This window comes from Corvus hawaiiensis, chromosome 8, assembly GCF_020740725.1.
Source record: "Corvus hawaiiensis isolate bCorHaw1 chromosome 8, bCorHaw1.pri.cur, whole genome shotgun sequence".
In the NCBI taxonomy this organism is placed as follows: Eukaryota; Metazoa; Chordata; class Aves; order Passeriformes; family Corvidae; genus Corvus; species Corvus hawaiiensis.
Window position 1 is genome coordinate 28,185,334 of NC_063220.1, and position 15,300 is coordinate 28,200,633.

Here is a 15,300-nt window from a genome sequence, read left to right on the forward strand (position 1 = left end):
TCAGCGCATCATCTCAGCACCCGCGCAGTACGAGCCAGAAGAGGAAAAGTTGTTGAAAACCCAGTAGTTAATATCAGACCTTCACTTACTATAGTGTTAGAGGGCTTGGAGATTACAGGATGTGCTGACCCCACCCCTGAGGGCAGCATCTATAGAGTTCATGCCCCAGGGGCAGATTTGCTCCCAGCAGCAGGGGCGGGAGCAGGGCAAATACTTTAACACCCAAGGCACAGGGGGAGGGAAAGCAGCAATTTGTATTTACCTGCCACCTGTGCAGCACTTTCAGCTTGTTGCACAGCTTCCTCAGCGAGCTTCTTCCCAATCCCGAACATGGCTGTGCTCAGTTCTCTCTCCCCGGATGAGATGGGTGAGTGAATCCCTAAGTTCGGTTCTGTTACACTGTTTGGCAAAGTGCAGCTTTTTATAGACAAAGCAGGACTCCTCCCAGTAGTTAGAGGGCAAACGCAAACTTGAACAGGGAAAAGTCATGAGCCCTTGTTGGGTGATTAATATACCAGGCATAAAAGGGTGAAGAGACATTAATGTTTGTTATGTTTTCCTCCCCGGAGAGAGGGCGTGGATTCATCGGCAGAAGTTTTCCATAGCCCAGGAATGAAAGCTTTGTTTTTCCATATCGGGCAGTTGGTAAACAGTGGGCATGCCACAGCTGTCCTGACCAAAGGCTCCAGTGCCCCAGGGGGATACGCAGGCTGGCACAGCCCGTCGTGAACCGGGCAGAAAAACATTGCATCACGAAACACTCAGCTGAAGAATTGCTTAAATCAACTCTATCATTTCAAAACCTTACATAGAAAAGTATCCAGTTTCAGATGATTCTTGCCCACATTCTTTTGATCCCCAGTGGGACTTAAAATTCACGGTTATAAAAAGAAATGGGAGGCGCTAACCCTGCTTTCTAAAGCATCTGACGAAATCTTTATTGTGTTAGAGAAAGCTCATAATTTCATGGTGTGTCATAATTAATATTTTAACTTCTTATTTCCAAGGTCTGGCTCAGGAGGGTAGGTTTGTGTCCTTCCCCACAGCAAACATTTTGCATGACCCAGCACAGCCTCCAGAATCTCAGGCATCAGCAACAGGTGGTGAGGTTCAGAGCAGGGCTGGCTCCACCTGCCCAGCTGACAAAAAGCTGGGCTGCCCAGCCTTGTCCCCCCAGCTGTGGCCAATGGGATGGGACACACAGGATGCAGACTGCTGAGCATGTAGCCCCCATGCCACCCTGGTTCCTCTTCACAGGGCACCTTTATGCTGTCCTGCCACACAGGAGCTGATCTCACCCCAAAACACTAGGCTTGCTTTTTTCTGGGATCACCAGCTTTCCAGCAACTACTTATGTGCCCTTTCACACAAGACAGAAGGTTTCACTCTATGATCAAATAATTATTGCTGAAAATGACTGGGAGGGAGGGGGTGGGATGGGGACAGAGGCAGAGAGGGAAGCATAAGCTACCTCAGAACAAGGGTTTATTTATCAAGCTGCTCTTTATCCTACAGCAGGGTCTAGGAATGCCTCTCTTGATGCCAGACATGGCACTTCATGAACAACAGTTCCTCTGCAATGTCCCTTTCCAGCATTACAGTAAAAGTTCTGGTTTTTTCCCACCACTGCAGGTTTTTTTACAGACCACAAAGTCCTACTTTATACCAATTAAATAGGATGTAGAGTTACTGAGGGTAGGGATGGGGTTGCCTTCCTCATTTTATCTTCTGACAGCAGGGAAAGGATTACTCACCATATCTGAAAGCAAATTCTACCAGAATATGCTCACAAAAAGCCAGAAGGAAAGTAACAATATTGGTTTTAAACTGACATCAAGTCAAGGGTTGTTGACAAAGTTCAAAACAGAACTGCAATGCAGGAAAAAAGAAAACAAACCCAGAAATATTTCAGATAACTCAAACCAGCACCTGACCAGTGGAAATTCTTTGCACAGCAGCCAAGCAGTAAAACGTACACATTGTTCCCTGTGACATCCTCAGTTACCCACAGCCAGCCTTGTTCACAGGAAATTGCAGTTTCCTAGTCCTGTTCTGCTGCTGCTCCAGTTACTGAGAGCAGAGAGATGCATGAAGATAGCAAGACTCAGAGTAAGCAACAGGTTTGTGTATTTGTCGAGGTACAAGTGTTTATGTTGTCACTGGAAATACCTCTCCTCATCCTATTCTAATTCCAAAGTGAAGAATGGTTCCCACTCTCACGCACTCCAGTACCACAAATAGTTTTTTTGAAAGCCACATTAGCTCATGAGCAACTTTCATGAGTGCAGACTGGTACAGCACCAGCACTAGCTTCCCAGTGAACATCAGTGCAGAAATAAAATTATAGAGCCAACCCTAATTACATTACACTGACACACTGCACGTACATATAGCATTATAACATGGGAGAGAGCACTTGCCATCGCAACACTCCCTACGCACAGGTAAAGGTGATGTTTGTCTCACAGATTGAAAGCACACAGCATTAAAATGCATCTCACTTTTCAAATACAAAAAAGACCCATTTTCTCTCACTACATATAGACCAGAGCCATAGAAGACCAAGGAGGAGGTGCAGTCCCCTGCAGGCACCAGGCCTTTTGTCACACATGCATTTAGAACGATGTAAGGTTGCACTCAGTGTCACGGTTTCTGCCATCCCCATCGCAGCAACGCGTCTCGGTAACTGCACTCCCCAGCTCCAGTGACGGAGGCCCTGCACCACAGCCGCTGCCTCTGCTCTGCTGGGCCCCTGAGCCCTCCCAGCCCAGGGACACGTCCCGAGGAGCTCGGCTCGTTCCTGCGCGGGGGCTGCCGAGAGCGGGCCTGGCTCCGCCGCCCCCGCAGGGCTCTTCCTGTGGGCGGCCCGGCCCGGCCTCGCTCCTTCCCGGCCTCGCTGAGCCCGGACGGCGCCCAGGGCCGGCAATGCCGGGGCAGAGCCGAACGCGGAGGCTGGAGCTGCCGAGACACAGACACAAACACTGCCTGAGCTCAGCCGGCAGACATACCGAGCTGCAGGGCAGAGACAAAGCCCAGCACCTTCGCCGCGGGCTGCAGGGCCCTCATCCCCCAGGCTGAATCGCAGCACCCACAACACCAACACCCACCCTCCAGAGCATCGCCACCTCGCGTGCCCGGGTCCTACCTGCCTATCATGCCTGCATCCAGGAACTCCCATAGGAATCCTTTCACAGCCCCTTTAAAGCCTCCCCAGCCTCCACCCAGCTCAGCTGGGCAGCCCCAGCCCAGGTGCAGCAGGTTTTGGGAAAAGGCCCTTATTTGCCAAACCTTGGGGTGTTTTGAGTGAAGGGTCCATCTGTGTGATGGGTGGGAACATGAAAAACAACTTGTCCTGTGGGCAGGAAATCCCACTGCCGCCATGGGCCCTGGGGGTAAACAGTGCTGACAGCCCCAAAAGGGAGCTGGACAGCATTGCTCATAACCAGAGACTTCAGGGAGTGCCTGGGATATACTCTCCATCATTGCTAATCCAGCAATCATGGTTGCTTGGCAGGCGGTGCCAAGAGGGGCCTGGTTTGCTGCCTGTCCTATTGCTGCCCGTGCTGCTCCTCTCTGGGGACGAGAGAGGCTGCGTGGGGCCACCTGACATTGTTTCAGGCCTGGTGAAATGGCATAACCCAGGCAGAGTGTGCAGCCCTCCGGGACATCCTTGTGGCACATGGGCAACAGCATCCAACACACCAACAGTTTATTCATCTCCAGGTTTCTTGGTCTTACTTTGCCACATGACAGGAAACTACTACTGCAGACATGTTTCAGAGAGCTTGGCTTCTTGATAACCTTTGACCATTAATTGCAGTATTCACCTGAGAGAAGGAGAAAAATCTGGTAAAGTCTGTGGCCTGCTGTGCCTCTGGCCTGTTGAGCTGTGAAGAGGAGATGGGGAGGGCTGTTTGCCCCTCAGCCACCCTGGGAAGGTCTCTGGGGCATTGGAGTGGGGCATGGAGCAGAGGTGCTCCAGCTGGGCAGCCCAGCCAGGGTGAAACACGAATCCCCTTTGCTCAGCATTTCATAGCTCAGGCAGCTGCAGGCACACCCAGCAGCAAATTTTAGGAAATCTGAGAACTCAGATGTTAGATAACTTCACATGTCCAGGGCTGATGGCACAGGAGCTGCTAGGAGCTCTAGGGATGCCTGCTTTACTTTTACAGAACATCTGGAGGCTTTGGGTGGGATGGCAAGGCGCAGTCCCTGGTTGGGACACATGTCTCTGTGTGATGCACAAGGGTGAGAGAAACCCCAAATGCTTCCAGACCAAAGAGCACTGTGACTAGGGCAGGGACTTTACTCGTGGAGCAAAGTGCTTAAGTTTAGACCTGGAAACACTTGCCAGCAAGTGACTCAGACTCATGGGCACCCACAGCACAGCGTCCACCCTGGGGACAAAAGAGATGTGAAATACTCCAATCAGGCTTCTGAAGCAACAAGGGCATCCCTGTGCTGGGGACCAGGAGTCAGGAATTGCCTCTGGGTGCTCCCTGGCTGGATGGATAAAGTGGTTTCTCCTCTCTCAACTCAGTGTGTGACCTCCAGTAGTCCCTCCGGCCAGGCTGTCCAGTCCCTACCTTGCCAGCACTGCTGCCAACACTATGCCAGAGCAGTGGGAACTGACAACTGTGTTACACTGAAGACAAGTGGAATAAGGGGATATAAAACTGCATACCAGGAGTCAGGACTGCGCTCTGCATGAACAAAACAGGATTAATGACTGTAATGTAAGGGGATAACAGGTTTTACTGGTGAAAATACCTGCAACGGTACCATTTTTTTTGTAATATTAAAGTGATTTGCAGGCAGAATAAAAGTGTGATGGAGAGTGGTGTATGGGTCACAATAACATACAAACACAGCACTGGTGTTTGAAATGCTGAGCCTAAAGAGCTCGGTCTCTGAAGATTTCTCCATCAGGGAGGTAACCATGAAAAGTACTAAATAATGAAGTACTATTGGGGGTTGCCCAGTAACTGAGAGTGCAATAGTCTAATGCTTTTTCTGTGAGCTTGTACTTGGGTAAATATTTAGGCTTTTAAAGCTTTAAATGACAGGAGCCATTGCATAGGGACACTCTGTGCAAAGCCCTGGACTATGTTTACTCACAGATGGTCTATTACTTATAGGGTCCTGGAAAGTCTTTTCAGTTCATACAGTCCTTGCGCAGACTGCAGACAAGGGTGGTCTTTGGGTTCAGTGATGAGCCAGTCTCTCCTTGGACCAAATTCACAAAGTTTGGCTTCCAAAAAGCCCTGGACAACCACAGCTCTTGGTCAAGAGGCGCGAGACTGTGATACCTCAAACAGGCCTGGACTGCCCTATTTCACTGCAGCCAGATGGTTTTGGTCATGCTTTGGTTTTCTTTTGTAAGACACAAATTAGATTCTTACTGAAACAGGCTGGTAAGGCTTCAAAGCAAGAGAGGAGGGGAAAAAAAAGTAAAAAGAAGAAAAGAAATATTGCCTAGCCATGAGAAACGCTCAGAGGCTGAGGTAAGAGCACTTACTGTGAATAAGTGGATATTAGTGCCTTCTGTTGACAGAGGCAGCACTAAGTGGGCATCCTGTCTGTCTGCACAGCCTCTGATTGCCCAGCAAGCAGCAATCTCAAATAAATATTTCCATCTCCTAGGCAAGAAGATTGCCCCCTTGCTTGTGTGGCAGCGGCTCCGTCCCTGAGCAGGCCATGGCTGCCTCGGAGCAGCCACACGAACTGCACAGACACTGCAGCTCCGGCGTGGCTGGAGCCTGAGCGCTCCCAGGGGGCTCTCGCACCTCAGCGCTGCCGCCTGGCTTCAGCAGCAGAGCCCCCAGCGAGCACGGGGTAAAGACACCGGGCTTTGTCCCCAGCAGATTTAACAGGTGTATTGTGGATAATGGAAACAAGACATTTAGATGGGCAACAGACGTGTAGGAGAAAGGAGAAGTGGGTGGACACCAAAATTCCGTTCACTCACAGACACCACAGGGCTCGTCTGCAGTGCGGGGCTGTTGGTTTCCATCCGTCTGCCAGACTGCAGAAGGGTTCAGTACTCCTCTCCTTTACAGGGTTGTCACTGACCTCACTGGACTTTGAATCAGAGAGCAAAAGAGATTAGCAAGACACTGTGCGATCCTTCAGTGAAAGCTCCAATAAAATAATGAGATTAAACAACGAGACAATCTGAGTAGAGGAAATCTTACAGTACCTTTATTTATCTTAATCTAAAAATACAGAGGATGGGAACAAATCAAACAACTGACAAGAAATACAACCCCAGCTTAACTTTTGGAAGTTGACTCAGTTTCATCACATGAATGTTCTGGTGTCCCAGTTATGAACAGTTTCACTGGCTTTGTAAATACACTCAGCTAATGTGGCAATAATCACTGAGCTGTTGTAAGAGCAGGGCAACAGCATTGCTGAAACCTTTTGAGCCATGTTGATGATTGTGAGCAGATATGCTATATTTTTTCTAAGTAAAGGATGAGGGGACCTTCTGCCTTAAAAATTTGTATTTGAAGAGGACGAAATCATCCAGATATCAAACAGCTTTCATTTTTCTACACAAAGAAGTAGGGAATTGCAGACCAAGGAGAGGTTTATACAAGCAGTACAGCCAACTTAAATTAGCATCATTTTTTAAATTCGCATTTTTTCCCGAAGCCAGACATTGCTTCTGCAGCTTGTCCGGCCACTTTTTCTACTCCATCTTGTGCCCTCTTGGAAGCCTTGTCAAAAGCTGCAAGAGAGGGAAAAGATATACAGAAAGTTGGAAAAATGCAACATGGTTCAATACTTAAGATGGAAGAAAGGTGTGAAAATAATTAGATTACAAAAAAAGGTAGTGATATATCTCTAAAAAAGAGTTTGGACATTTTGCTGCCTCCCCATCTAACACCAACACGTGCCCAAGCCTGCCCTTCTCGTCACATCCATGGAGCTGTGGCAGGTGTCGGTTTTAAGGGGATACTGCCAATGCATTTTGGCTTTTGTGAAATATTTTACACCCCAAAATTACTAATTCACCCCTCATACTTAGAATATTATTAAATTACTAACAAAAAAAAAAATCAGTCTAGGTTTTAGTTTAACTTGTTCCCAAACCCCAGCTGCAAGCTGCCAGCACTTTCTAGACAGCACCTTTTCACCTGCAGGATCAGTAATGTTCGACCCCAACTGCTGCCTCGGCAGGTGCTGGGATCCAGCGTAGGGCTGGACCTGGACAGATCCCTGCCCTCAGGGCTGGGGTGGGGGGAGCAAGATGTAACAAAGTGTTACTTAATCCTCTGGAAAGAAGAGCTGTTAGCGCAAGTTTTCTAAACACAAGGCCAATGTCTGAACGCTGTGCAGGAGACTTGGTGGCCAGGGAGTGTCAGATACTGTCTGCCAGTACATGTGCGGAGCTACTAAGCAACAGATCTTGAAATTCTTTCATGAGATTTATAAAATTTGTTATAAAAACGTTATAGTTGTTATAAAATGTTAAAGGTTATATAAAGTTGTCACTGAAACCAAGGGCTTTCAGGCTGAGAACACCTGTGGGACAGAGGGGAATCAGCACTGGCCGCTTCTGGCTTGTGTTGAGCTGCTCCATCTTGATTTGAATGTCATTGCTCCTACCTTTCTGGCTTGCATCTGTAATCTGGTTGACTGCATCCTGAGTGGCCTTTTCCAATGTGTTTGCTGCAATTAAGGTAAAACAAAATCAAAATCATTTCCAGCTGTTCCCAGTTCTGGTTACAGGAATTCCATACATCAGTCAGCTTTCTGCACGCCTGCAGCAGGCTGTGCCCCTGGCAAGTGCCCAGGCTGGTACAGAGCAGGCTGAGGCTGTGCCCTTCACTGGTGGGCACCCTGGGAACTGTGTGCTGCCAGAGCTGCTTGCTCTGAGATTAGTGCTCACCTGGCACCTACGGTCAGCTGAGCAAATCAATGGCAGATAAGCAGGAGATAAAGAAGCAAAGATTAGCAGCGAGTTGGAATGATGACATTTAGCTGCAAGCTGCTTATTTAACACTACACTTGCTTTTATTGATTTTTCTACCTTATTATGCTTGGGGTAGGTTGGCCATCTAATGTGCATTTTTTCTGTGGGCCATTTGGGAGTAGGGCTTGTTCTAAAATGGAAACAAGTGCATTAAACAGAGCAGGACAAGAGAACGGAGATTTTTACAAACAAGATATGAATGGAAGAAGAGGAGAAGAAACTAGAAACATAACAGATCAGCTCCAGAATGTGAAATATTAAAAATGTGAGATGCCTTGTGATTGTAAGATAGTTGATCATTTATGAAACAGCAAAGTGCCCCCTCAGTGGCATCAATATATTCAGGATGCAGCAAAGGCTATTTTGTTTTTCAGAAAGGAGTTCTGTCATGTTTGTGGGGCTACTACACATTTGTCCCAGATGTATGGAAACTTGCTGTAACCTAAATATAATCAATGATGTTACTCATATATTTCAGCTTTACAACAAAGTGTTTGCAGGAGCAGAATCCAGAACCATATCTGATCAAATTATATGCTACTGGGAAAGAGCTGCATGCAAACACAGTAGGGAATATACTACAAAAAGCTAGTATAAGCCATACACATTTTGCAATTTTTCATTTGAAGGAAAATCTTTCATGGTTTGCATTGAAAAGTTGGTTTCCAATGCCCAGTGCTAATGACAACAGTGTTTGGTCTTACATCATGGGCATTGCTATGATAGAAACATGCATACAGGGTTTTTTAAACCCTGCAGAGTCTGGTGATTACTGCTGAAGAACACAACAGAAACATGTTCTATACATTACAAACTATACATTGCAAGGTAGTTATATTACCAGAAGGCACTGACAGGCCAAGTGGCAAATGTTAATCAAAGGTTAATTCCAATTTACTACAAGGAGAGCAGATTAAAAACCACTGCAGAGCATAAGAAAAGACCACTCTGAGCAAAGTAAATGCTAAAGGTTATTATCACCAAAAAAAGGCTTCACTGCTCTAAAAACATTAAGTTTAATGTTTTAGAGAGTGATAAATGTTGGACAACGCTCAGGAGACACAGAGGGAGAAGTGGGTGGATGGTTGAGGCAGCTTTGAGAGCCATGACCAGCCTGTGGTCTTCTCCAGGTGATGGCCAAAACTTGCAAAGTGGAGAAAAAAGAGGAAGCTGTGTCCTGCTAGCACCGAAGCAGCTACAGGTTGTGGTATTTCTGAGTGAAAGTAGCGACTAAGACCCCCTCCAAATACGCAACAATATTTAATCTTTCTTACCAGCATCTTTTGCTGCACCTTCAGCTTGTTCCTTAAGTCCCTGGAAGCTTTTACTCGACATTGTGGCTTCTGACACCTGGTAAAAGTCCTCTCCTTTGATAAAACTGAGCACCTGGTGATGTATAGCACACTATGTGATAGTATCCTGACTTGTCCTGGTTTTATACATCTGCCAGGAGACCTGCTGATTCTTTTGGGGGTGACTGGTACAATGGGTGGAGTTCGAATGTGAGGAATGAGAGCTGAAAATAGAGAAAAGCTGTTTATTTACCTTCCCTGATGAGAGGGTGTGCTCAGATTGAGATTTCTGCTCCATTGCACTGTCTTTGTTAATTTGTGGGGTCTGTTTTTTTTTAACCAAAACTGAAAAAAAAAACCTGTTCCACCATCACAGGCAGAGGAAAGCCACTGGACTGAGCTTTACAGACTGCTGGAAAACTACTCAAGTGCAGTGTGTGGGCACGGCCAACTTTCGTCCCCGCCGGGCTGACTTCCTTCTCCTTCCTTCAGTCCCTGAGCAGACCCTCATGAGAACAAAAACAAGCCCAAACTTGTTTCTGTTTTTAGAAGTTTTAGTCACAATCTCCCTTTCTTGTCAGGTGGGATAATGTTGGATGGTGAGAGTTGTGATTTATGTGTATTTTTATAAGAAACTGCTAATCTGGTCATCTTTCCAGTTGCCTGTTTAAGGTGGATTGCAAATCCCATCATCACAGAAGGCCTTGCCTGGGTGAGACAGGTAACCAGTGCCAGCACTAGCAGTTCTCAGGGGAAGGGAAAAAAAAGAAGCCAAATTAACAAACCCACATTTTCCTAATGTGGCTTTGTGGTAAGATTCTCTTAGTTCAGAAATTATGTTTTAAAGTCCCTTCCTTTCCTAGCATCACCGCATTAATAAAAGTTTCTGGCCTTAACCTCTGGCATTTCCCAGGTTTCCACTAGCCTTTGGAGTTTATATTTCCTGCCATCAGTCCCCAGTATAAAGGTACTTTTTACAAATAAACTATTGGCAGAGTCAGGAGCCAAATGACTCTCCGGTTTTGTGGGGTCTGAGTTCCTCATTGCCATTTTCTGGGGTACAAAGTGTCTCTGTTCAGATGGCCACACTCATACCCATATTTGTCTTCCTGAGTAAAGATTTGTGTTGGTAAACAGGCATGAGAACAAGATGCCATAGATGAACTAGGGTGGGCACGGACAGTTCTCCTAAGTTTAGGACCTCATTAGTACCCAAGGGAGGAAGAGTTACAGAAAACAAGGTTCTGTGCATTCCTCTGCCGCTCCTATTCTGCCTGTCATTTCAGAGAGCTCTTGTCAGCTTTTGCACCACTCCTTTGTTATTTCAAACAGCAATCCTCTTTCCCCCTCAACAGGTCAATTAGACTTTTAATTATACATTCACATCAGGTATCTTTTTCGATTCCTTGCTGATTTCTTTCCTGGAATGATTTTCTTACTTGAATTTGCAAAAACTCAGATAAAAAGACATCCAGTATTGTGGAGCTCTGACATTTTTTGAATCAAATCCCTAACACAGACCAACTTATTTTTCTTGCCCAAACCTGACAACACAGCTACAGCAAAGCCACACCAAAAAGGTGGATTTCAGCTGTTCTCAGCTCCCTAGCCAGGTAGATTAACTTTGTGCAGAGTGTGAGTGAAAGGAAGGAAGAGGCTCTCTGGAATCCACCAGGCAGCTTGTCACAGTTTGAGAGGAGGTGTGCCCAGGCTTCAGCAGCAAATACCTTCCAGCTGCCTTCCCAGCTTGTTTCCACTGCTGGGTTTTCAGTGCAAGATCCCTGCAGGTACTGGCTGGGATAGTCTGCCTGAAAGGGACACCAGGAATTTGGAAAAGAATTTAAAACTGACACATGCTTACATCAAGCATTAAACATGCACCACATTGGAGCAATATTTTATAGACTCCTAATCAGTTCAGGTAAATATTGTTCTCTAATTTTGCTTTGGTACCTACCTAGATTTCCCCAGCTCCAACTATTGTTCTTCCAAGTGGAAATCTCTGTTTAGCACTTTGGACTCAATAGGGGTGTCTGATCTGTGCCACTGCTTGCTTTACGTCCTGCTCAAAACATTAGGTAGCATGAATTCCTGAGTAAACCCACACTGCTGACAGCATGACTTCTTATCTAATGTAACCTTATCCTTAGCATTAATATCATTATCCTGATTCCAAACTGAAAAAAAAGAAAAGTGAGCAAATTACCCTTGCCCAAATTGACATGGCATGATCATTATAATGCAGCCCAGAGCAGAGGGAAGAGGGACATTTGTATAGTATTTATTCCATATGATGGAACCAACAATCCATGCATCAGGTGGCTGATTAAATCAGAGTGCTCAAAAATGAGGATTTGAAAGGGTGGAAGGTTAGTTTGGACTTTTGCTCCATTCAGCTCTTTGTATCTGCTGAGATTGCAGGTAGAAATCCTGGTTAATGCCAGCTGGGGCAAGTACCACAGTGTGCAGGCACAGCCACGTGCCAAGGTGTCCCCGGAATTTCAGACTATTCCAAAAGTCACTCCACCTGGTAATGCCGGGGTGCATCGCTGACATTGGCCTGGACCAAAGTTAAAAAGTGTCACACTCCCAGAAGCACCATCTGCTCACCTCTGACATGTAACTTGTCTGACACCCTTCTCTGTGTCTGAGTCCTTGGGCTTTTTCTCCACATTCTGCACCTTCACAGTCTGTTGCTTGTGATGAGCAGTTTGGGGAAAAGAAACCCAGAACTGGTTCCTTAAGTGCTAGGAGTGCTCCACTACCTGTGGCCCTGGAAATGGCAACTCCAAACATGCAGCCTAAAAAGCTGTGAGTTAAATCTGAAGCACCACAGGGAAATTAGAAATTGTTCTGGTTTCCTTTCCTTTCAGACATCTTCTGTGGTGTCTTTGAGCACCCTCTCATATATCAGTGACATGAACCCTTCTGTTTTATTACTTGATGAAGGTGAGAAGTAATTAATCAGAGCTAGAGTTTTACATGTTTTACACATGAAAATGGGTGAGGTTAATTAAGAAGTATTGAAATTTATTTGAGTTTTCTTAAATTTTAATTTTACAAGGGTTGGGATTTATAGACAGGTTTGGTGTCCATCAGCAAGGCAAATGCAATGATGTGTCAGGGCTAAAAGGTTCTACTCAGATCACTCCAGAAGTTTACGAAGCATGCTGTGTTCAGCATTTGCAGCTGCTAAAAGAGACTGACACAAGTGTGGAAGGGATGTGATGTTTATATCATGAAACAGAACTGTTTTAAGAAATGCAATGGTGTGCTCATAAATAGAAATAATTATTTTAAGTCATATGTTAGTCATTTACAAGATCAAACTAAAGTTGTTCTAATTAAATTAGCTGTTCAGTTCAAATGTTGATATACAGTTCTGGGAGAAAAGTAGGTTTAACTGATTCATCCTTTACACAGGTAGTAACGTCCTCCAGGAATCATCAGTCAGCTCTGCTTCAAAGCATGAGGTCAACATAAGGCCAGTGCAAATGGAGTTCTTTACCTTCTGCTTTCTCAATCTTGCCGTAACATCCAGATGAAGTGTCAAGTTTCTACCGCCTTCTGGAGCACCTGAAACCATGCTTAAATGCTGGGATTGCTGTGGAGTCTCATGATATTCTGCAGATTCAGGACTAGAAACTACAAATAAAAAAAATTGCCAGGTCTTTAACTTATAAAGGGTAGGAAGATGAGCAAGGCTTGATTCCCACCTTAAAATCTGGCATGGAACTGAGGAAATAAATAACTGGTCCTATCCAAGGAGCGGCTGGCTGGGAAAGCTGAGAATGTGAGCTTGAATGTAAAGTCTCCAGTAGAGCTGTGTATATTTTCTAGGCACACTGAGAGGAAGGAGTGCTGTGGCTCCGCTCTTCTGGCACACAGCTGTGCTGCCCACCCCACGTGGGCTTAGTGGAAGGGGAAGGGTGGAGAAGTGGAGCTGCCTCTCATGCTGGGATCCGCGTGCCAAAGCTTGACAGAGAAACTCTGTGCTGCTACAAACTTGTGTGAGCTGATATTCAGAAAGCTCAGTTTTAATCTGAGCTTTTTCTGCTATGCTGTTAACAGTATGGAGTATCTTCTTGTGATTTGGTAGGGTTTCAGGGCATTTATGAAACAGTTAAGCCGAGTTTCAATGTGTCAAAGAGGTGAGAATATGGTTTTATAGAGAACAGTATTAAAAAAACAGCCCTTCAGTTTTTAATTGGGTGCTCTGTGAGTTCAGTTTTAGGGCATGCATTATGCAGACACAAAAATAGGACTTTCAAATGAAGTGGGATTTTAAGTGTATTATTACCTGATCTGCATTTAAATTAGTGGAATGCTGTTTGGGATATTCTGTAGAGAGCCACTGCTTCCTCTTCTTCATCCCAGACAGACATCTTTGAAAAATCAGACCCTGCATGCCCTTCAGCCCCTGGCTAGGATGTAACTGGGGGGAGCTCTCAAAGGCTGCGAGGTCTATCAGAAAAAATCACTTAATAAAGCTTAACTGCAGTTTTACATGGTAAGGAAGTTTTGCTGTTACAAGGGGAAAAAGTGGTTTTCAGCACTTTGTTGGCCACTTGTATGGCAAGGTTGATGCAACACTTGGCAGCAGCTGTTCCTGGCTCACTGGATCCCCTCAGAGGTCAGAGTGCGAGTGCCCAGGGTCGTCACTGGGGACGTCACTGGTGGCCACACTGTGCCTGGCACTGGGTGCTGTCTCACCGCAGTGGGATTAAGTTAACAGCTTGTGTGACAGTGGTATCACATGTACAAAGTCCACTTAAACAATTCACAGGGTGAGATGAGTGAAAGAAATACTTGATCACCCAGACCATGACCTGTCAGCAAAAAATGATTTTGCTAACGTTTGCTTCCCTCAGCATTTACCTGGGGCAGGGGGTGCCAGCACTTCTGTAGTGAAAGCACCTTCTTCTGTGGGATGTTTCTGAAGCATCTCCTCCATCACTCCACTTTTCACTTTCCTTCCATCACCTCTTGTTACACTTGCCTGAATACTCATTGAAAGCACGGACTTCTTTTCCATGCAACAAACCAAACAGATGTACAACAAACTTTGGTTGAATAACTAATAGACAATATTTTGTCTCTTTTATGAAAGACCCTTCTACTTCAGAAGGAAACAAGTCTTCACTATTCTTACCTCTGACAAGGGTGGCTCAGATCTCTGGCTTCTGCTCCCTCCAGTTGGGTGACAGCCAGTCTGAGGAAGGGACAGCGAGGAAATAGAGGCTCACTGAGCCATTGCATGGGCACAGCACTACCCTGTTCCCCCTCACTGACACAGGCTACTCATATGGGAGGAAACTGCATGTCCTGGTGTCTGTCTCCGAGACTTGTGGTTGCCTGTGCAAGATGCAGAAACACTCTCTAGGCTCTGACTGCCACGGGACTAGACCAGGCCTGTGCAGGGACTGCACCAAGGAAGTGCTGAACGCCTGTCCAGCCTGGGCCCAGAGCAGTGCTCTCCCGTGTGAGAAGCAGGCAAGTGCAGAGGCAGATCTTTAGGAAACATTCAGACACTTTTGTGCCCATATGTTGGGCAGTAGTTGAGCAGTGTTTTCAGTCCCACAGTTCCAGACACAGCTGTGTAAATACTGGTAAAACAATTTCCCTCCCCCAGGGAAGGAAACACAGAGTGCTGCATGCCTCCCTCCCAAGCAGCCATGTAGCTCAGCGTGGCAGAGATGTGTCCCGGCACTCTTAGCTCAGTAATTATCATTCTCTCCTGATTTAAGCCCTTGGAACCAGAGGCAAAGCCTGCTTGAGAGATGGGCATTTGGGGAGCAGCTTACTCCTCCTCTGAGTTACAGCCCGCTCCTCCCTCCCACACATGCCCTACATAGTGAAGGCATTCACCTCCTTTTTTTTGCAAAACACTTTTGTTTGTATCCCCATAAAGCAAAGCTTTTGAGCAAAAGGTTTTTCTGTCTCTCTCTAGTGAGCACTGAGAATAGACTCCAGCCTCCTGCTGCTGGGCATGAGTACCTCTTTATGTCCTCTTACCTTGGCCTCAAT